The following is a 21,574-nucleotide window of genomic DNA, read 5'->3' as shown; positions in this document are numbered from 1 at the left end:
ATGAAATGCTTTGTGTCAACCAAACTGAAGATTTAGGAGGGGAAGGGGGACAGAAAAGGGAAGGTAAGAAGGACATAGAGAGTCCTTTCAGCTGGAAAAAAACTGTGAAAATTTGTATCTGCTATGATCTGTAACAATTTCTGAAAACAATTATCCACACAGACCTTCTCCCGGAAAAGAAAATTACTAGTAAGAATTTAATCAAAAAGAGGTAATTCAAAGCATTCTGCCTTGAACTGGTTAATGCCAGATTCAAATACAAAACACTTGGAGGGCCTAGAGAGAATAAGACTTCTGAGACAGCAGTTTGGTTAGGTAATGGGCAAAACTTTGTCCCATTTCACAGGGAATAGAGAATAGTTTTCATTGGCTTCTAGTGGTAAGTTTGATGACATCAGACACAAAAGAAAGCTTAGAAATTTCTTTTTAAGGACAAAACCAGCAGGAAAACATTTCAGGCTGCTTCCTGGAGGTAGAAGAATATCATTGTGATAATCCAGTTTACAAGAATGTATGAGATGCATAGAAAATCTCTTCTGGTACATGGTCTTGATACACAAAAAGACTGAAAGTTGGCCTCTGAATCTCCCAGATATTTGGAAACAGTATCTGCCATTGAGACTTGAGGATGTATGACTGAGTACCCAGTATTCTGGCTATGAAGGAAGATGAAAAAAACGATGCATTAAGGGGTCCTTATCCACTGTGTAAATGCAGAGTATCCAGAAAACTCTGTGCCTCTTTACCAGGTTGCAAGATAAATTTCAAACACATTGTTCTGCCTTGTAGCAAGAAAAATCTTTACTCAAGCATGCACCTAACATATATCACACAACCTCCCTAGAAGTGTGACTGATCACCTTTTGCTGAACCTCATTATTTTCACTCAGGCATTCTCACTTACACTTTGGAATAGATTTTTATGTGTGTGAGAGGTGCACAACATATATACAGTCACCTCAGTTTAAATCCATCGTATTCATGTACAGCGTACTTCCTAATACAAAATATTCCAGAGCTGAAGGCACCTCTCAGCTATAGCCATACCTTGTAAAAATATTACCTGTGAAATTTTGGCTTTCAGGCTCCAAAAAATGGATTTGAGAGTAAGTCTAATAGCATTTGGCTCTATTAAATTTCTGAGGAGCCTTCATCAGTTCTCAAGGAAGGACAGTGAAGAAAGCGTGCTGCGCTCATGACTGGTTGGAAACAAGTGCAAAACAGGCTTCCAGACATCCACCCTTCCTCGTGGCAGATTCAGGTGTGTGAGTCAGAGTTGTTGGTGCTGCCTGCTCCTGCGCAGAACTAAAATCGCTTTGGACTATGGGAATTCTTTACCTAGGGGTCTGAGTATTTCAGTTACACCACTGACAGGGTCTCCCAGTCAGGCATGTGATAACCTCCACCCTGGTGCTCAGGGAGTTCCTTTCCACAAAGAAGGAAAATATCGTAACACGCTGGCATCAAATATGATGAAAACCCACAAGCTTAAAAGCAGAAGCTAGCAGGCCCACCTTCACATCATCAGATCTCTAACTCTATCAGGCTGTATCTATCCAGCATGTTTTTGTGGAAAAACAAAACAAAACAAACCCTCTGAGTTTAGGAAACACCACTTAAACTTTTTTGCATGTTTACCGGGAGATTTATCAGGCTAGGAAGGAGAGTTGCAGTCCCCTACCCACTAGCACTGCCAAGTGCAATGGGAATGCTCCGGTCGCACATCTCCAACTCACATGCACAGCAAAGTCTGTGCCATCAGATTAGCACTGGTATCTTGCTAAATCTCCTCCTTCCCTTCTCCACCTAGCTTGTATATCCTGATAACCTCTTTCAAATTTAGCAGATCCCATTTAACAAATCCATTTTAGTTTCACAGGCCTTCCCCTTAGAGTGCCATTTTCCCAGATCTTTCAAAGCACAAGATTATTAGTTAAAGCTGTACGTGTCCGGTTATTTTCTGTATCTAGATGTATTCTGAAGGCCAAATTATCCATTAATAACTTATTTTTGCAGCTCTATTATATTATCGCCCCAAGCAAATCATAGTAACATTTTCTTAGTCCCCACAGCATCTGAAGAATTTTCCTGGCAGAAAGAAAATAGCGGTCTCCCCTCATCGCTTTCACTGACCAATTGCATACTTATAAATAAGAAGCATTGGACTAAGTAACCTAGATGAAAATAATACTAGTTAATGTTCTCATATCTTTAAGAAAAGTCAGATGCACAAATGAGAGTTCTACTTCATATATAAATTTCTTAAACACACTGAGGACTGAAAACATTTGGTAGTTACATTTAGTTACATTTTGTAATGTAACTTTAAAATTCTGCTATAATTCATCAAATAAATGTATTGGTTAGTGAAAAGCACATTGATCAGTGCTTTGATCAGAGTATAATTCCTGTACTTTAACAGAAGTTGTAGTGCAAAATTTTGTTATCTAGAATAGTTTTGGAAGAGGTCTTTGAGTGAGACTTTCAGAAGTCATTCTCATTTTGTGAGCCCACTGAGCATACCTGAAGGAGTTCAAAATACTAAGTACCTCACCACTGATTAAAAAGTATGAATACACTCGGAAATCTCTGTAGCATAGTCTTTACACTAACTTTTAGGACAGATACAAGTCTAGCAGTGACCCCTCTGCTGTTATCTGTCCTCAAATCCTGTATTCTCTATGAACAGTAGTAACAATCTCGGTGCCTCAGAGAACTTTGCATCCAGGCTAGCTGCTGTCATACAGGAATTTTCTTTATCTAGTTCTTCAAAACTATTATTTACAAGCTGGAGTCTAACGCAGTGGTGTGTTTTGTTTTTTTTTCTTTTGGGTCAGTATCATAATCAAATATTTGTTTATATTCAAGCTGGCTGTAGTTTATATAAGACATCATCATGTGGTGTGTTTGACTGCATTCACTACTTTTGTGTACCTTACAGAGTCAGTAAATTCCAAAAAGCAGATTTGTCATGTTGTTTGGTTAAACACTTTTGCAATATTGCCTCTCTGTGGTTTTTTTTGTTTGTTTTGCCAGCCTGAGTCACCGGTGCACTGGCAGCACAATGGAACTCATATTTGATAAGAATGTGGCAAAAAATCTGGTTATCATCTACCCTTAGCCTGTCCTTCTGGCCATATTGAGGGGGTGATACAATTACTGTTTTCACACAATCACCGTAGATACAACTAGTGGGGAAAGTATCCCTCCACATCCGTCCAGCCTCCTGACAGTAGTAATAAACTAGCAGCCACTGCACCTCTGTCTTTGAATGACTCAGGCTTTTCCTCTTTGCCAACGCAGCTTCCTACTTGCATCGACAGCAAACATTGTCATGATAATTTTCTTGCTTGATGAGTGCCGATTCATTGCTGATGCAACAAGTGCAAAACCTGCAAGTTACTTTCAAAACAGGCCCCTCTCAGCAGCACTGCAAACTCACTTCAGCAAAAAGAGTGGATTTCTCTCATGAAGTCTGTCCTTGAAATTTTGGCTGCCTCAATCTCTAGGGGAAGCTTCTCTCCTTTCATGCAAAGTACATCAATTCCATTGGACAATTTAAAATGCATCAGCCATCCTGCTATGAGTAATTTGGTAATATTTATTTTGGCATTCAATTCCCTTTTCTTTCTGCGACCACTTATCCTGATACTGGAATTCTTTCAATGGATGTATGAATAAGCCATGTTATGCGCCATGTCTAAATCATCTAGTGAGGATTTTTTCATGGCCTACCTCCTTTTCAGAGTGCCAACTGAGCTACCACCATCACAAATAAAATCAGAGAACTGTGCCTTGCCTCTTTAAAGTGCACACAAATCGTAATGCAACCCTAGGGAAAAAAAAAAGAAACAAACCTTCAGCACTCCAAACTGTCAGATCTCAAGCTTGTACTGCAGTTAATCACAAAAGCAAAAAAACCCTGTCTAGTGCAGGACGGTGCTAATTCAGACTTTCCTTCTCCCCATATTTTCTTCCCTTCCTGTCATTTCTCTTCTACTTTCCTTGCTTATCCATGGCTCTATTGTCCCCTTGTTTTAGGATATTAAAACAATGATGGCTTTACTTCTGTGTAAATCCAACTGCTGTAAAATACGGCATTAAAACTTACGGCGAACTGTCTTACGGCATTAAGACTGAAAAATCAGTCCTTATTTTTTATGGTCAGTTCACCCTCCTTTGGATTTGGTTCCTGTCTCCCACAGACTGTTTTGTTTGCCCTCACTCTCCCCAGTCTTTAACACACCATGCAGAATTGGCCATGCTGATGCAGCATCCAGCAATGACTAACACAAACTCTCCTCTAGTACAACTCACATATGTTAGCGAGCCAGAAGTTTAGTCGTGCCTAGGAATGGTATTTGCAAGGTATGTCTACATGGGCAAAATTAACATGAGGGTTGCGATGCCACCCAGCTGACTGAGACACTGTCCCTGCTACACATTAAACCAGTTCCTGAGACAGTGCTTCTTGGGTGCTTAGCCAGCACTGTTTCATTAGAAGAGCTGTGTCAATGAGTTTGCTTGTGTCCACTTCAGTAGGCTGTGCCGTAGTAAGGCGTTATTATACAGGGAAATAATTTTTCAAGCACTTAGGTGACTAAGGGTCATTAGCTTTGAGAAGGCCAATTTTCAAAAATGGTGTACAGCTGGTGGAACCGGGATGCAAGTGAAGCATTTTGCAGAGCAAAGAAATCTTCTGTTTCTTCTGATTGCTTCCCCATTTCTCTTCCCTTTCTTATGAAGCTACTGCATTTTCTGGGTTGAATTCTTTATACTAATGTAAAGGATGAGAACTTTTTATGACCTCATTTGAGTTGCTTTAAATGTTGTCGTCGTTTAACCCTAGCCAGCAACTAAGCACCATACAGCTGCTTGCTCACTCCCCCTCCCCCAGTGGGATGGGGGAGAGAATCAGAAGGGTAAAAGTGAGAAAACTCATGGGTTGAGATAAAGACAGTTTAATAGGCAAAGCAAAAGCTGCGTGCACAAGCAAAGCAAAACAAGGAATTCATTCACCACTTCCCATTGGCAGGCAGGTGTTCAGCCATCTCCAGGAAAGCAGGGCTCCATTACGCATAACAGTTACTTGGGAAGACTCACCACCACCCCGAATGTCCCTCCCTTCTTCTTCCCCCAGCTTTATATGCTGAGCATGACATCATATGGTATGGAATATCCCTTTGGTCAGTTGGGGTCAGCTGTCCCGGCTGTGTCCGCTCCCAACTTCTTGTGCACCCCCAACCTACTCACTGGTGGGGTGGTGTGAGAAGCAGAAAAGACCTTCACTCTGTAAGCACTGTTCAGCAGTAACTAAAACGTCTCTGTATTATCGACACTGTTTCCAGCACAAATCCAAAACATAGCCCCATACTAGCTACTATGAAGAAAATTAACTCTACCCCAGCCAAAACCAGCACAAATGTCTTCTGGTATAATTCAGATCAGAATCTTGAATTCATCTCGGCAGGGAAAATCAGCATGGTTTGTGAGAGTACATTGCAGAGAACCTCAACATATACCAAGGATACGCAAACCTTGTTCTTTTCCTTTGCAGCACCGCTCCAGCAATATAATTCCACAGTACTCAGGAATAAATAAAACAGGACTGACTCCAAAACATTACTTTTCTGAAACCTGTCTTAATTTTGGTATGATTTTGTATCATTGATTTCATACTGTTACAAAAAGAAGTTAACTGCCCTACTTGCGATCCACATAAAAGTGATGCAAATATGCTATGAAGTTTATATTTTATCATCATAAACTAAAGTTATCTACACTAGGTATTTTTGCTTAACTTTTGTTCATAGACTGCAAACAGGTTCATGTAACTACTTATCCCTAAATCAGTCAGACCAAATACCTTCACACATCTTCCAACCAGCTCACAGCTGAACAATAAAACTTCCTTTCTTTCAATTTCTACCCTGTTCTTCTCTCTGCAATGTTATTTTCCAATTTGTTTTCTTATTAATCTGAAATTCACAATTACAGAAAGATTTCCAACTATGTTCTTACGACAGCAGCACTTTAATCACCATCAAAGTTTTCAATGCAATGTTCACCTCGAGGTAATGACTCTTGCTGCTAGTAATTCAGAGGAGAGCCTCGTAGCTTGGTTTAACACTTGCTCGACAAGGACAAGCTGTTAACGCACAGCTGTACCATCCACTCGGGCTCCAAGACTGGGTATGGTGCAGCTCAGTATGTCCAGGACACGCTAGAAACCCACGTTTCTCGTAAATACAAAAGCGTCTGCTTAGTTATGGATGGAGGAGTGTCTTATCACGTCTAATGGTGTCATCCTGAAACACATCCAACAGCTCTTCTGGCACTGGACTAACTTCGGGGGAGGTCGCAGCGACGACCCCCCAGGCAGGGCAGGGACTGGCGGCCGCAGAGATGGCGGTCGGCCGGCCACCACCCGCGCCACCGACTTCCTGCCCCCAGCGGGCTCATGCCGGCGGGCAGGCTCCGCCGAGCCCCCTAGCCCCGCTAACCCCTACCGGGAGCCAGCGCCCACGCCCCTCGGTAGCCCCAGCGCGGCTGGCCGCTGGGCCAGGCCCCGACCTGCCCCAGCTCTTCTCCTGGGGGGATGAGGGAGGGAGCAGCCGAGGATGCGGCCGGACTCAGGTCACCCCGAGCTCCCCCGGTCCCCTCCCTCCGCAGCGTCCCTCACCCGTCTTCAGGGGAGGGGAGGGAGGGAGCGGGCTGCCCCTCCCGGCGCGGGCAGCTACAGGCCCGGGCCCCCCGGGAGGCCTCGGCGCGCCGTGAGCCGGGGCGGGGCGGGCGGCGAGGGGCGGTGCCTCCGTGCTCTCCGGGCCGCACTGGGGGGAGGTGGCGGCGGATCCGGGCCTGGCGGAGGCGGAAGGGGCGGGCGGACGCGGCCTGACTCTGCGGGACGCGCGATGCTGGTGAGTGTGGGGAGGCCGCGGCGTTGTGTCGCAGCGAGGCCGGGCCGGGCCCGGTCCTGGAGGAGGCGGCCCTGCTGGGCCGAGGCCGCGCGGGCCTGGCGGAGCGGGGCCCGGCACTGAGTCACGCCGCGGGGAGCGGGAGCGGGGGAAGGGGAGGCCGGGTCTGGCCTGCCCGCCCGCCTGCCTTTCTTCTCCCAGGCGCGCACCTGGCTCCGCAGCGAAGGAGGCGGCGGGAGCTGTTGTCCGGCCCGCTCGCAGATCCGGCCCCAGGAGCCGCGGGCCGGGTCGGAGCGGGGAGGCCGCTAACTGCGCACTCAAAATGCATCGCCCCCGTTGGGGCGCGGGAGCCCGCCCCGCCGGCTGCCCCGGCCCCGCTGGATTTGCCCGCTGGCCGGCCTGCCCGCCTGCTCCCTCCCCCCACCCCCCCTCCCCGTGCCGGCCTGGCCCGGCCCTCCCTTCCGCCTCCTTGCCCTCCCCCGTGACCGCGGCCCCCGCATGGCTGGGGCCGCCTCGATGGCTGCCCCTGCCTTTCCCTCCCACCCCGCGGGCTCTTGGTCCTCGGGGCCATCCTCCTGCAGCCCTGTGCCGTCGCTCTGCTCCCCAGCCCCGGGACTGCCCACCCCAGCCATGCCAGGCCCTGCTTGTCCCAGGCCTGTGCTCTCTTCCCGTGAGCTTTTGTCCATAACCTCACTGGGCACTGTTTTAAGGTGTTCACCTGCCTTCTGCCCTCCCTGTCCTTCTCTGTGCTGCCTCCTTTCACCCTTTTGTATCCCAGCCATCGCCAGAGCCCTAGTGACACTCAGGTCTGTCTAGGAGCTGTTTGGTTGTACTTAAAGAAATTCCCCCATGTCCCCAGTACCATTGTGGCTGCTGGGGGATATTTCCCACAGCTCCTCCTTGTCACCTTCTCCAGGTTTCTCTCACTGTCAAGGACTGTGCACCAGACTTCCCCTTGTTGCCACCTACTGTTGTGGCCTTACCAGAGAAGGTGCCCCCTGTAACCTTTTATCTGTGTGTTTGTTTGTGCATTTATTGCCTCCATCCAGATGGCTAGTCCTGCAGTGTTTTGTCATTGCAAATAATCACCTTATTTGTTTCCTAGTAACTTTGCTACTGAAAGCTAACTGTGTCCTTACTGGGATCCTTTTCCCATCCTGCTTATTTCCTCTTCGAGTTATATTCCATCACCATCGTTATCCCCCTATTACCTTTACCCTTTCAGGTTTTTTCCTCCCAGTAACTATTTCTTTCACCATGTCTTTTTGCCCTTCTGCTCTTATTTTCCTGTCATTAAAACCTTCCTTGTGATCTCACCTAATTATCTTTCCTTTCCACATACTCCTTTCCTTTGTAGACTCACATGCTGTCTCCCCCACTTTGTATTTAAATTCTCCAGTTGTGCCTTTGAGGAGAAAGGAATTTGACCCTAGGTTATCTGTATACTTGTCAGTCAGCACTAAGAGGACACAGAGTACTTACTTGGTTTACCTTATTTTGTTTTAATTTGTTTTGTTACTGACTTCCTCAACAACCTGTCCCCCAGTATATGTGTTCATATATAATTATATATCTCCCCTCTAATATACACACATACCTTGATGCTAGTCTGGGAAAAAAAAGTCTGTCTTGGAAATCCTTTTGGCAGGACTAGGAGGAATGGTCCATGGGAACCAGAAATACCTAGTGGCCATGTAACTTAAATTAGGCCAAATATTGTTTGTAATATCATATTGTGAATGGTTGACATGGAGTGTGTTTGGGATGCATCCTCTTTGGGGAAGTAGTAAGATACTTCATAGGTACCATGGTGCATAGTTTTTACTTCAGAGATGCTCACAGTGAACTGCTGTAATGTTGTGTTTTGGTGGTTAGGTGTCTGTGTTGCATTGACACTTTGTGTCTCTGCTGGTGACTAATAGAAAGAAGTCTTTTCCCTCCGCTTTGCGACTTCTCTTGTTTCTCAGTATTTGTTGCCCAACTTCTTATTTTTTGTCTTAGTTGCTTTGGTTCTTAAGATTGGTTACATTTCATAGTCATATCATCACCATATATTTGAGGTGCAATTGGAACACTGGACGTAGTTGTCCCATGGAGGCATTCGGAACACATTTGATCTTGGGAGTAATTTATACACCTAACTCTAGAATCCAGGTTCAGTGCCTGGCGTTAACAGCTTGTTATTTTCTCAGCTGAGTACACGCAGATCCTAGTAACTCGACAACAGCTCAGAGCAACTGAACTAGGCTTCTGATCTGAATTACCCCTCTGGAGGAAACTTTCCATTGTCTATCCAGGAATCATGTAGAGAACAGTTTCTTAGTTTAGGCACCTAAATTAGGCATATGCATCCCGCTCCATGGCTGACAAAATAGTTGTGCTGGTTTAACTAAATGATTCTTCTTCCACCTTAGTCCTTTTTACACTGGTTTGAACTTGCCTTATAACTTGGGCCTGTTACTTAGACTGTTGGCATGAGAAAATCGCATTGCTTTAATTTAAATAATTTAAATTAATTTAAGCTAAATTGATGCACACCCTGATTTGGGGGTGGTTTTTTTGAATTTAGCTTAGTCTTGGTGCAAGGTCTTACATTCTAGCTGTATTGTTATGAAAACAATACTGAGTCCTTTCAGAAAGTTATCTCAGATTTCAGCTTAAAAAGTGTTTTCTTACAACTTATATGTTAAGATCTCTGAGTACTGCTTTTCATCTGTTGTGTTTCTCAAGTAGTGCCTAGTTTTGTGTAGTCACAATTATTTCAGTAGGGTGCAGCTTAATGATAAGTCACATCCTGGGTGTCAGTGATTTACGTGAATTGGGATACCTGGAGTCTTCTCTCTTGGCATTGAAGTTTGTGGGGGTTTGTTTGTTTTTTAAATTACTAGTGGATGAAACAGCTTTAAAGATGTCCCACTTGCACTTACACCACTCTCAACATCAAAAATTTGTATCATGAATGTGAAATGAGGGGGTTGCCCTAGTAAGAGGTTCTCAGTGTGTTACAGGTGGGTACCGATGTCATGTGTACTACACTTTTCAACCAGGATTTTCTAACTTGCCAAGGGCAGAATCAGATTAAAATGTAAGGTGGCTGGATCAGTGCTGCTGTTCAACAGCATGGGTATGCTGTTGTACTTTCTGTGCTGGCCAACAGGGTCTGTCTTTGTGCATCAGGAGGAAAACAGGGTAGGTGTCCCATTTGGATGGGTATGCCAGAAGGACGTGCACAGGTGGTCCCAGCAGCCTGCAGGTTGATACAGTCTTCCTGCTGTACAGAGCTGGAAGAAAGAAGAGTGGAAAATTTGATCTTGGAAGTTCTGCGTGTGCTTTAGGAATGCATGAACTTGCTTTAAACGGACTACTTAGGTGCTAGCACTGGTTTTTTGGCAAGAGTAAACTAATAAAAACTTTTTAATTACTGTATTTTTCAAGATAATCTCCATGTAAAGAAGTGATTGTTGGAACCAACATTTAGAGGCCTAGGTAAAAGTTGTAACCTATACAGCGTGCAAACTTAAACTACTATTTTTTTTTTTTTTTTAGTTTGTCATGGAGACCATTGAGTTTCCCTTACTTGTTAAAAGAAAATTTTCAGTGAGGAAAAGGCAAGAAAATGTAATAGTTGGAAAATTGTGAAGAGTTGTTGAGCTTGTCTACATAAGTAACTTGCTATTTTATTATAAGAGTTGTAGGTTTTTCAATGGAAGAACTACTACAGATTGACTATTGATGTTTCTACAACGCTGCAGTTCAGGCTTGTTACAGACATGACTAAATGACTTGGTAATAAAATTGTCCTGAGCCCTGCTGTAGTGCTGTAACTACAGAGATGGAACACTGTCAGATTTCAACACTCGTTGCATTGTCCAGCATGAGTAGTTATATTAAGTTAAATCAGGGAATAGTTGCAGCACAGCTGCTGGGAAAAGCACTGGTTTAGGAAATAATGTGTCCCAGTGGGTAATTTTCTGACAGTTTTCTTTTTACCCACAGAACTTCTGATGCCACAGCAGTGAACTGCTTCATGTTGCTACCTCACCTCTTATAAATTATACAGGTCAAAATAAAATATATTTTTTTAAATAAACCAAACATTTTTTACATTCCACTTTATTTAATGTAATGTTTTTCAAATCCCTCTTCATCTGTGAACCTTGAAAAAAATGAATGAAGGTTACTGTGAAAATAGGAAAATATTAATTCCATTTTGCACTTCAGGAAACTGGTATAGAGTCATATGTAAATTTTTGCCAGAGTTGGGATCTCGTGTACTTTATCCTCAAGATTGCCCTACCTTCTTTGCCAGTTGTATCCTGGACTTGTAAAAAGAAGCATGACAGCAGATTGAGGGAGGTGATTCTCACCCTGTATTCTGCTCTCATGAGACTCCACCTGGAGTACTGCATCCAGCTCTGGGGCCCCCAGCACAAGAAAGACATGGACCTGTTAGAGCAGGTCCAGAGGAGGGCCTCAAAAATGGTCAGAGGGATGGAACACCTCTCCTATGAAGAAAGGCTGTGAGAGAGTTGGGGGTTTTCAGCCTGGAGAAGAGAAGGCTCTGGAGAGACCTTATTGAGGCCTTTCAGTACTTGAAGGGAGCTTGTAAGAAAGATGGTGAGAGACTTTTTACTGGGGCATGTGGTGACAGGACAAGGGGCAATGGTTTTGAATTGAAAGAGGGTAGATTTAGACCGGATATAAGAAGATATTTTTTACAATGAGGGTGGTGAGACACTGGACCAGGTTGCCCAGAGAAGTTGTGGATGCCCCATCACTGTGAGTGTTCAGGGTCAGGTTGGATGGGGCTCTGAGTAACCTGATCTAGTGCAAGATGTCCCTGCCCGTGCCAGGGGGGTTGGAACTAGGTGATCTTTAAAGGTCCCTTCCAACCCAAACCATTCTATGATTCCTGAATAAACAGTATAACTTTGTGGTGTTCTTCCAAAAACTCAGGAAAAATTAATGTTATTAATTAATGTTCTTTTCTTCCCCTTTTGATTGTTCTGGTTTTGGAGTCAGAAGGTTCACTGCTGTAGCTTGGTCTAGCAGGTATGAGGCATTGCTTGACATCAGTACTAGGAATAAAGGATCAAATACATTTTCTCTGAGGTCTTTGTAGTTATGCACTAGATTCGAATATCAGTTCAATACCATTGGCTTTTGTTTTTCTTTAAATTAGGAGTACATAAAGGTGATAGAAAATGCTCCTTGTCTTTGGATTTCATTAGATTTGCTCTCGTTAATGTTGCTTTATGTCTCAAACTTGGTGTTACTGTGAAGGAGAAATGGAAACTTTTTATTCACACATAGGATGATGAGGATCACGATGATTTAAACTTTTTGCAGTGTGGGCAGCTTCTCACTCTGCTCTGGTAATGTACTGATCTTTTGAAGACAAGCACATGCTTCTCTTCTCCCATTTTCATGGAGATACTGGTGGTTTTGCTACTGGAACCCAGATATATTTGATTCATTAATATACAAGGTAGACAAAAGTTAATTTTTTAAATTTAAAGCAGGGAGCTAGAAGCATTTGGGTTATTAGGAATGCAATTTCAGCCATAGCTGAACTCAGAAACTTCTTGTTTGTATTTTTAATTTGCATCTGATGTAACTTGGCTCTGTGTGTTTAAGGGTGGACAATATCTTAAGGTGGATTAGAGTTCAGAAGTAAGGCTGCTGGTGTGACCTTAGTTCACCCTGTTTTGGTCTGTAATTTAAACTTAATTTCATATGTTAATTTGCAAACTCCTCTAGTCTCACAGCAGTGGAGCCTGTCATCTGGAACTTTTGTCTAGTTTGGAGGAGTGAATTGAGAGGAAAAAAGAGAGTTATAGGAAATAGTTCTTGTTTTGTTAGCTGCTAGTCTATCCATCTTGCTTTTCATGGTAATAATGTCATGGGCAAACGTTCTGCTTGCTTCTGGGTAGCCAAAGGAGAAACTTTTCACTGTAAAGTTGAAAACACTTTTTTAGAATTTCTGCATTTTCTTAGAAAACAGACTGTTCTCTTACTGTGCTTTTTTCATAGATAACTTTGGAAAAGTTTTGTTATCTCTGAAAGTGCCTTTGCTAGAGTGCCATCACTAATAGGAGTAGTATAAAATCAAAACGTATACGCTTAAGTAATTAAATTGCTTTTGTTAGGTTCTAATGCAGGCTTAGCTTTAAAACTCAACGGTGCAAGCTAAATCAACAAGAAGCAGGATTTAAGTGTGGCTGTTAGGGATGTGCATCAATTTTAACTTTTACAAAATTAAACTGTTTCACTTCTGTACCAGGCACGCCTTTTGCAGTTATTAGAGATCAAAACTGATTAAAAATTTGTTGAAAATTATACTGAATTTATGCGGAACTAACTTTTTGTGAGGTATAAATTCTTTGCTATAAGTTAGGACTGTTACAGTTTAGATTTCATAGTTGAACCGGAAAAATCATGTATGAATCCCTTTCTAGACTTTAATGAGAAAGTTTTCATTCTTTTTCTTGCTAGCTGTGGAAGTGAGTAAGTGTGCTTTGTCAATATTTAGGCATCTGGAATGAAATATATAGGAGCTGTACTGTTCATTGGTAACAGTGTTTGCAGCATTATACCATAGTAGGAGTCTAGATCACAGATATATCTGTGCACTTAATGTAGATGTGATTTAAAAAAAGGGGGGGGGGGGCTTTCTCAGGGTAGTGGTTTTGTCACACACAGGAAATGAATGCGAGTAACTGCTACAGTCCTTGATTTGTAGACTGTTTTTACTATATGATAGCTGCAATCCTCATTGCTTCTGAATGAAACATTAGCATGAAGGTGAATATAGGAGGAAGCTCTTCAGTATTTAAGCCATGCTCTTGTGGTATATTTGAACGTCTGAAAACTTCAGACTGTTTGCAAGATGAACCGGTGTGACTGTAATCTTTATAATTTGAAGTGGCAAACTGCATTGCCTTGATCAGTTGAGCTCTTGCAAAAGTAATAAGATGGAAAATGCTGTGAAATTAGCAAGCTGTTGGGAAGAGATCCCAGCCAGAATTGTTTTACAGTCATTAATGTTAGTACTTTTTAAAGTTACTGATAAGAATCAACACCTTCCAAGAGAAAGAGAAAACTTTGTATGGAAACATTATGACAGGTGAAAATTCCTGTTTGTGTCTAACAGGTCAGAATGAAAGTGTATGTTGTGGCGCACTAAGTCCTGTTATAATGGAGGGGGATTTGTGTCAGGGTCAGAGGCTTGCCCTGTTGGTTCTGGCAGAGATCATGCTGCGTCTGAAGTGGACTGTAAGACCATACCAGGATTTTCTTGGTGGAGATCAGTAGGATCACAGTGTTTTAGCTTATTAAGTTGGATTTAGTTAAAGTTTTGATGGCTGGTGAGAGCTTTTAAGAAAGCAGTTATGTGTAAGAATTGTCCTTGCAGGATCATTAAGGTCTCTAAAGTGGCCCAAGGTATTTCAGAGTTTCCAGAGTCTTCTGTGTTTGTTCTTGCTAAATTGCATTTGATATGATTCTCCGCTGCTGCCGCATTCCCCCCCTCCCCTTTCTTTCTAAGAAAACAAGGTTCTGTCTTCTATTTGGCATATTGGGTGTCTAGCATCATGTTTTCATGGCTTGTCCTCCCTCATTTTCCTTTTCTGCATCTTCCTGGCTGATTCAAGAAACACATCTTCATGCGTGTTGTCCTTCAAGGCTTATGTGTATTTGGTTTTTGTTGTTGTTGTTTTGTTGTTGGGGGTTTTTGTTCTGTTTTGTTTTTAATGCAGGTTGTATCTATATATGATTTAAGCCAGAGAGAGAGTGTCAATACTCCAGGCCCTTTGTCTTGTGTAAACCTTTCTTCCTCCTCTTCAGTGCGTTATATCTTGACTTGATTCTCTCTGCACACAGTGTTGCTCTTTTCCTAGTTGCAGCCTGCCTTTTTCCAAGGTGTAAGAGCTGAGCATAATCAGTGTTTTAAGAAGCTATGAAGGTTATTACTGGAGGCTCAGTTAAAAAACACTGTAGGGTCTGCATCCTGTTTGTAGCACAGGAGAACCTGAGACCTCAGGTTAAAAAGAACATTTCAGTTTAGGAGTAGTCTACAAACTTTGTACATAAGGATTACTTGAACAGCAAAATGTGAACTCTCTTAAAGGTGGCCAAACAAAACCTGAAAATTTTTATTGTATAGTAGTGTTAAGGATATAGTCCCTAACATTATCTGCAAAGTTGATGTTGATGCAGTAAGACTACCATGAAACTTTTCCTGTTGGCAGGATTGTTAATATTGACCAAAGTTCACTTCAGCCGCAAGTGCAGAAGGGAGAGTTTGCTTGTATAGATACATCAGCAAACCTTGTCTAGTCTAGACCTAGCCCCTGTTTATTAGGCAGCAAGTAGATGGCATTTTTTTTGTTTGTTTTGTATTAGCTATTGCATTACTGTAGTGAGATCTCTGTCAAAAGTTGCAGGAACTGTTTGCTCAAGGAAGACAAGGGTAAAGCTGAAATCAAGAAGTAAAGGAAGAATGTTAAAGAACTAATAAAAGAATAAGCAAAGAGAAGTGAAAAAGCGGCACACTCAAACTTGCTTGGTGCTCTTCTGAGGAACAGTCATTAATGTTTTGGAAAAATCCTTGTGATCAGGCACCCAAGTTAAAACCATGTCAGTTAAAAAGGCTTTTAGTGGACATGATCGTGCATAATTTAAGTAAATAAAACAGGTGTAAAAACTGCAATTCCAAGTTACTTCCATATATTCTGCTTAAATTTGAAAATAAAGGTGAATTTAAGTGTCTTTCTAGCTGTGAAGAACACATCCAGGCTTTTGTTTTATTTTTGCAGCTGGCAACTGTATCATTGGCACATGAAGAAAGGTAGTGGTATCATTAGATATCATTGATCAGAGCTGTAAGACATAGAGAAGCAGGTATGGGAAGAACACTGAAGCCCTGAATGAAGGCATTGTCAGGGAGGTAAAGTAGCAACTGCTCAAACTTTACACCAAATTTGCACAACTTGGTATTAAACTACTGGCAAATTAAGCATACTTGCTTCTACTCTAAACTACTTTTTTAAAAAAAATGCTGTGCAGAATGCTTTTACCACCCAAAGACAACTTTTGGAAGGGAGGAGCGTATGCATGTGTACATCTGCCTTTTTCTCATAATGAGAAGAACAGAATTTAACTCTCTTGAAGATAAAATGAGCTAAAGCTTTTCACACTACATGTAATTCAGTATTTTGTAATAATACAGAGGAACTGAACATTATAGTCTGCATAATTTGTCTTTTAAATATCTTTGCTATTGAAAAGGGAGAAAACATTCTAATATTTCTCTTCTGGTACCGATATGATTTCTGGAATAACCATTTTTTACAATAGTTGTGGTTTCACTTTGCTGGGGCACAGTGGAAATGTCTGCTATAGACAGATTCTCCAGATGTTGATTAATTACACATTTGTAGCATGTAAAGTGCTAAGGACATTACGCTTGGTCCTAGTCTTGCTTTAAGGATTGGGTCACTTTACATGCATAAACTATCTGCCTAGTTTATAGTCTGTATATTTAGTGACCTAAAATACTTCTGGACAGAAATGTCAGTGCTATAAAATGTTGCATGCAGGACCATGGCTCAACTAAGCTATGTTACATTATGGTTTTGAGCTCATAATGGTAACCTCAACTGAAGTCAAGTAAACACAAAATAATTAATTTGCAGGTACATTCATATAAAAAGTGTCTTGAAATCATAAATTGTGAGTGCAAGTGATTATAGGGACAGAATAGAATTATTTCTCTTGTCTCTTTCCACTACATCAAACATAAATGTGTGCTAGAATGGAGGTTGCATCCTTTAGGATTCAAGAGACGTTTTTTAACCTGGGAAAAAATTTTCAAGAAATAGCTTATAAATTGTAGAGGCAAAGACGTAAAAGGTGAAAGCAAAGAGAATTAAATGTCTCCCCACCCCACACCAGTGCTTATATCTGATTAATCATGTAGGTTGTATCTTACAGGCTAACTAGCAGTGGAGAGAGGTATATTGTTCTCAGCTCTGTACTTTGCATTTACATGCCTTTTCAAAAGGTGTGTGCTTGCATGACTGCAAGAGGAATCTTAAGCCTGGCTTGTAGGATGGATCATTTGCAGTGTCCTATCTGTGAAATTGTCCATGTTTGGTAAGAGAGGATATATGAATAATAAATTGACTTCTTTGGTTATGGGAGGAGTTTGGTTTATTTTTTGGTATGTTTTGTATCAAGCCTAACACTGAAAACAATAGATGTGCCTTTGGATGCTTATTGTAAGGCAAAAACTTGCCAAATATTTTGATATGGTAATACTTTAGGGTCACTTCAACTATAGTGATTTTGAAATTTATGTGAGCTAAAGTATAAACAGCATCCAATATCTTAAGTTGTTTTTAAAATAGTATAAGAACAAGCAAACAGCTTGTGTTAGAACAAAGGTAGTGTTTAATGTGCTTCTGTTTTAGTTTTTTGAAAATACTTTTTGTGTGCTTGTGTCATATGGCATTGGTTCAATCGATATTGCATATCTTGGGTAAATACCCTTAATAGTTGCCTTGGCTCAGTGTGGAGGTAGCAGAGACTTTGAGGGAGTGAAACTGGTTGGGAACCTTATTGGGTGTGGCTGTTTGCTGAATACAAGGGTATCTGTTGAATTTCTGGGTTAGACTTGCTGAAATACAGCAACGGGAGGGCAGGATAAAGTAGGTTAGAGGAGCCAAGCGGGAAAAATGGGGAGGAAAGAGTTTGGCAAAAGGAATTTCATCTTGCATTTTTAAGTGTGTGGCTGTATTAAACTTGCTCCTTTTTCTTGTCTTTTGAAGCCAAAGATTAAACGTTTATTATGCTTTATCCTTTCAGCACAGAGGGCTGATATTTTGCTTGTAGTGGCCATTTAAGTGAACATGGTCACTGCACCAATTTTTACAAAAGATGTCAAACTGCAGCCAGTGTCCAAATGAACTTGTACTGTATTTTTGTTACTGAGAAACTTGTGTTCAGTTTTAGAAAATGGATTTGAGGCAGTGTACAGAGGTGAAATTCTGACTTTTAATACACACTTGTAAACTTTGGAAACCTCATAACACTAAAGGTCTTTGACCTTATTTTTAATGGCATTCATTCCATCATAGCTTATTAGTGAAACTTGCTTCCCTTGCCTAATGTGTTTGGGTTTAGTATAATTAAATCTGGTCCCCTTAGCTTATGCTAAGAATGTTCTCCTCAGGTTTGAAATTAGACAAGGGATAAAATACTTGGAAATTACTAAGTCTAGGTCCTGTGCGTCTCTACCATGTCTTTAAAAAAAAACTATCTGGGCTCTTGGGTCAGCTGGAAAACCTTGCTCTGGACCTGTAAGTTTTTACTGAGCCAAGAAGCTGACAAGTTCAAATTCTATCTGTAATTATTGAAGTAAGCCATCTTGAAATCTCTAGTTTAGAAGTAAGTGGTTGTGGGAGAACAACAGGTGATGCATAGGCCTTGGAGCTGTGAAGCTGAAAGTTATGTTTTATTAGGACATAAAAATGAGGTAGTTGCTCTAGCAGATGGCTTGAGATGCTGTAAGTCTGGTGGTTTTTATTATGTTTTTTAGATAAAAGTAGGGTTAACTTTCAGATTTTCTTATAGTCCTCATGTGGCATACACATCATTTTCCTTAGATGGGATGTCTAAAAGAAATACTGTTTATTATTAGATGATCAGTAAAAACAAAACCACTGTTTTCCAATGCGATGTGTTTCCTTGCATATGAGGTGTGTCATGTTGTGTCCCCCGCAGTAATGAAAAGGAGGGACTAAGCATTTCCCTCTGTCCTTCAAGGCGGCTGTTCTAAAGTTTTGGCAGAAATACTACCTCCTTTTGGCAGTTGGCATGGGCAGAAATGACATTTTGTTTGACAGTGTTTTAATTGCAGTGCTTGAACACAGGGTTGAAAGATAGGATGGTGTTGAACACTGTCATATTGCTGCATCAAATTGTGTATATATCGGCTGGAAACTGCAGGGATAATTTTTTTTTCATGTAAATATAACTGGTCCTGAAGATACAATGAAGTCTGGGTTCTCTGGTCCAGAGCTACAGAGCAGGTGTTGCAACTCGGGCAGGTGGTCCTGTCCATGAAGCAGGTCTCCAGCAAGTTTGATCTGTTTGGGCGAGAAAGCACGGCGATGGTCAGTTCAAGACCGACTTGTGCACAGTCCTGCCAATGGCACTTTGGAAGGTGAGAGATCTCACTGATGTAAAGGTTATGACTTAATGTTCAGGTTTTAATTCACCTGTAGCAATTCATGGTTCTTGGGAGGGCACCTCACTCTTGGCAGTGGCCTGCAGCCCGGGCACTGAGAAATGATAGACTTTGAAATGCTCTTTTTCCCCTCTTTATAAGTTTAGCAATCGGGATGTTGGGTAAAGAGATGCAGTGTAACTACTGTAGACCAGATTTGGCCTTCCAGAATTGTTTGCCTAGGAGAGGTTTTCTGTGCGTGAATCACAAAAATAATTTTGAAAAACTACACTTACACTTTTCGCATGAAATAGAATTTCATATTTTCACTGGGTGTTTGTGTATAATAACAACTGTGCTGAGTAACAAAGCCTTTTACCCCTCCTCTCTCTATACATGTAACACCATAGCTTAGTTTAACCACTAAGTACAAATGGTTGCTTTCATAAATATGCTTTTGTAGTTAAAGTATTCTTACATAGTGAAACTTTACTCCTGTTAAGGTAATATATTAATAATTACCTCTCTATTTTTCTGCACATGAATAAATCTGCAAAAAAATTATTAGTAGTTTATAGCATTATTCATCTATTGCTTTATTTCCCAACTGTGTTAACTAGTAAGTAACTGGAAGAAGTAAATTATTTGAGTCTAGGAAGTTAGTGACATGATGTTATCATTCTGTATACTTGTCTTTAATTGCAAAATTCAAATTGGAAACCAGGCAACGGATAGTGAGGTAATGTCAAATGCAGTGGAACTTATTGCTTATAAATAATATTTCTATGTAGTGGACTGCATGAGAAAATAAAAATCAAAATTAAGTTCTTTCTCATGGCATTGTTTTTAAAGGCTACATCCTGACTTAAATACAGAGGATTACATAAGGGGAAGGGAGGGAAAATTAGTACAGTGTGAATGAGGAACACCTTGAGTTTAAAAGATTCTGGGAAAAGGTAGTATTTGTAGATGCAGCAGGGTACATAAAAACTAGGAGATGCTTAATTAGAGAAGAAAGTTAAATATTTCCATCATCATAGAGGGGGAAACTCCACATCCGCTGGGCAGCAGGTGACTGCAGGCTTGCAATGGAAGCATGGCTGCCTCTTACTGGCAGCTGGAGAGTTGTCCGAGTAAGAGCCCTGGCTGTCGCTTCCCTCTGCGGGCTGCCTGGGAAGGGACCTTGGCCCAGTTGTGAACTATTGTAATGGTTATGCTTTCTCCTAGCTAGCAAAGGGTTGGCCCTCTGTTATGAACTTCTGTACAGCAGTGAAGTATTTTGTATTAGTTATGCCAAAATATTTTTACTAAAATGCACTCTAATTCTAGGCTGCCTGCTTTTTGCAGATTAATAAGAGAGTAATGGTCAGTTACTTTTTACACATACTGCAGTCGTAGCAGAGTTGTAGATTTGTAGCTGTGTCTTCTCTTGCTTCTGTGGAGAGTTCAAATAGTACCCGATTTAAGGAACCAAAAAGTTTCTTCTCTCCTGGGTTGTAGACATCAAATTAATTTTCTTGCTTTGTATTGTAATGCTGACTTACGATCGTAGTCCAAGATCGTGGGTGTGTAACATGCACAGAGTGTTTCCCGCAGTAGAGGTGAATGGCCACTCGTGGACCTTTGTTCTTTCTGGCTTTCATTGCTCAGTTGTGAAAGTCCGTCATTATTAGTACTGCAGCAGGTTCGATTTCCAGAAATTAAAGAAGTTAAATACAACCAAGGTATGATCTGTATTACACTTCAGCATGATGATGCATTATTCCCATGTGTCTTTAATAACTAGTTTGCTGTAATTATAGAAACAGAATGGCAAGGTCGAATTTTAAGTGTATATTTTATAAGAGATGTATTGATAGAATTCTTGTTTTTCCACCTTATCTTCTAAGTAATTGTTGCTCATGTAAAAAGAAAAATTAGCTACGGAAGCAGTTTATGTCTGATTGAAATGAGACAGTAGTTGTTGCTCAGATTGACTTCTTGATGTTTTTTACTTAGAGCTTGAGATTTAAATGCTTATGGGTGATGGATAGTAAAGGACTATGAGGAGTGAGTGGTAACTTCTGTGTTACTGCAGTAAGTCATTGACTAAAATCTGAAGAAACATCTCGATCTTAGCTGGTCTTTTTAGGGTCATGGAGAAAAGGCAGAAGAGAAGTCCTACAAATAATTGGGCAGGGGTCAGGGAGGGTATAACAGAATATTTAATCTTTAAAACCGTGTGAAACTGGAGTGGAACATGCAGTAGCCTAGAAGTGGCTGTGACAAAGCACCTATGACATACTGTAGATCCTGAAGGAATATCTTTATTTTCTGCTGCTCAAAGGTCAAAAACAAATAATAGGATTTCTCAGGTCTCGGCCCATACTATCCTTGAAATTATGGAAGGGTTCATATGAGCCTTGGCCGGCAGGCTCCATTACAGGACAGG

At 41.4% G+C, this 21,574-nt stretch overlaps 1 protein-coding gene across 1 annotated transcript in view; it reads left to right on the top strand.

Annotated features, from left to right (window-relative positions):
- The first annotated feature begins 6,855 nt into the window (after positions 1 to 6,855).
- Positions 6,856 to 21,574, top strand: part of CUL1 (cullin 1) — a 57,538-nt gene continuing 42,819 nt past the window's right edge. Inside the window, exon 1 of the mRNA XM_050891248.1 lies at positions 6,856 to 6,917. The gene's annotated coding sequence lies outside the window, so the exon portion shown is untranslated. The remainder of the gene's footprint in view (positions 6,918 to 21,574) is intronic.

The sequence above is a fragment of the Gymnogyps californianus genome, chromosome 2, assembly GCF_018139145.2.
Source record: "Gymnogyps californianus isolate 813 chromosome 2, ASM1813914v2, whole genome shotgun sequence".
In the NCBI taxonomy this organism is placed as follows: Eukaryota; Metazoa; Chordata; class Aves; order Accipitriformes; family Cathartidae; genus Gymnogyps; species Gymnogyps californianus.
Note: the sequence above shows the minus strand (reverse complement) of the source record. Positions and strands in the feature narration are given on the sequence as shown.